The sequence below is a fragment of the Arvicanthis niloticus genome, chromosome 23 (genome assembly GCF_011762505.2).
Source record: "Arvicanthis niloticus isolate mArvNil1 chromosome 23, mArvNil1.pat.X, whole genome shotgun sequence".
NCBI classification, from domain to species: Eukaryota; Metazoa; Chordata; class Mammalia; order Rodentia; family Muridae; genus Arvicanthis; species Arvicanthis niloticus.
This window is the reverse complement of record NC_133430.1, coordinates 43,222,836-43,224,877: the sequence shown is the minus strand read 5'-3', so window position 1 is coordinate 43,224,877 and position 2,042 is coordinate 43,222,836. Positions and strand designations below refer to the sequence as shown.

Sequence of the window (2,042 nt, the reverse complement as noted above, 5' to 3'; positions counted from 1 at the left end):
TAATCCTAGTATAGGGGAGATGGAGGCAGGAAGACAGTGGGTGTTATCCTCTAGCTCCAACACGTGCACGTGGAACACAATCCACATACATGTACATACACTGCATGCACACACACATAAACCACATGCACACAGTCACCTAGCCCCCCTCGCCGTTCTTGACTAAGCTAACTTCTCACTGGAACATCTGTTTTCAAGTCATCTCCTCCATCGTGGCACCTAATTTTATTTACTCTTTGCGAATGTTCCCTCATTATAATGCCAGTTCTGGGGGGGGGGGGGGTAGGGACCTTTCTCATTGATGTCATTTATCACAGGATCCAGCCCAGTGCCTGGCACACAATGACTGTCAAACAGAGGCACTTATCTGATAAGAGCTAGTGGTAGGCCATGGCCACACACTGGGTTTTGAGGCGAAATCTTTTTCACTAGGACTTGGCCAGTAGTGCTCACAGTTCACATGTTTCTCAGGGACCCGGAGGCATAGAGGCAGCAAAAGATGGCTAGCTCCCTTCTGCCAGGCCCTGGGAGGCCTACCCCGCCCCCACATCAAGTGGTGATGTCACACAGGGCATTGATTCTTTAATCCTTCTCATTCTTTTAACAGTCCTGTAGACAGCCGTTTTTCATTACCATGATATGGTGAGGGGGGGATAGGGAGGGAGGGGATGGGGTGGGGTACCCCATCCCTGAATGAAATTAGTTTAGGGCTATCTCATATGTTCAAGTTCAGGAGAAAATGGGTCACAGAAACTACATTTTGGATTAAACTATTCAAATCAAGGAAAAGAGAAATGAGGGCAAGAAAGGAAAAGGAGATAAAAGGAGTGCAGAAGAAAGGGAGAAGAGAGACAAGAAGACAGCAGACGAGAGGAGGACACACGAAGTGGCTATGGGAGAGAGAAAAGCCCGAACCAGGTAGTGAAGCAGACAGAGGAAAGGAGACATGGACCTCTGGCATCCTTGGCTCTGTAACTTGGTAGTGCTCAGCTTGCTGTGGAAGGAGGGTGGGCTGGCTGGGGGAGGGGCTACTCAGGCATCCTGGAGGATCATTTACATGCTGGAGAAGTGGCCAGGGTTAGGCCATCTCAGGACTGAGCCTCTGGATGCATCCATAATAGTTATGCAATAAGAAATGTAAACACACACACACACACACACACTTTTTTCTTTTAAATTCAGAATTGTAGAGGAAAGGGAGAATATTGAGTTTAACTAGTGTTTAAATGTATATAATAGTTCATCCTTAATAATTGAGAGAGTATTGAGTGTACTAGGCTTTAATTTGTTTTTTGAGACAGGGTTTCTCCTCTCTGTATAGCTCAGGCTGTAGACCAGGCTGGCCTCTCACAGAGAATGCCTGCTTCTGCCTCCTGAGTGGTGGGATTAAAGGCTGTGTCAGCACTGGCCTACTCTACTAGTCATGTTTAGTATAAGTGTATTGGGCTTCAGCTTCCCCCTGCCTTTGTCTTAAGTCTATCACTTCCTAGGCTATAGGAGCACAGGAAACTCAGTACTTTGAAACTACACCTTTTGACTTCCTTTCTGTGTTAACTAAAAAATATTATTCTGGTGCAAAATATGATTGTTTTTAGATATATAAAATGATCAAACTGATATTTCACCAAAACTTATTGTGAAGACTTCAAATGCGGGTAGAGGATTAAAGTCTTACAGTTCAAATCTGAAAAACAGTTATTTTTATTTCCAAAGTCCCTTTCCTCATGGTGTCGAATCTTTAATTCCAGCACTAATGAAGCTGAGGGAAGTGTGAGTTTCAGGACAGCCAGCGCTATGTGTGTTTCTGAGGTAATGTGTGCATATTGTGTCTAGGTGGTGGAAGTAGCAGACTACAGATAAAAGGCTTGGCTGTGCCTTCTTGTCTGAATTTAAGACTGAGAAAAAGCTTCCTGTAGGAATGAAGAATTTCCCATAGAAACTAGGTGTGTCACATTTTTACCTTTACATGGCGGTTTATTTATTTTTTGAGACCCTGTATCAACACCACCACCAAAAATTTGATAATAGAAGAAAATAGCATA

The 2,042-nt window shown here is 44.0% G+C and overlaps 1 protein-coding gene across 1 annotated transcript in view; it reads left to right on the top strand.

Moving 5' to 3' along the window:
- The first annotated feature begins 803 nt into the window (after positions 1 to 803).
- Positions 804 to 2,042, top strand: part of Ppm1a (protein phosphatase, Mg2+/Mn2+ dependent 1A) — a 38,804-nt gene continuing 37,565 nt past the window's right edge. Inside the window, exon 1 of the mRNA XM_076922024.1 lies at positions 804 to 918. The gene's annotated coding sequence lies outside the window, so the exon portion shown is untranslated. The remainder of the gene's footprint in view (positions 919 to 2,042) is intronic.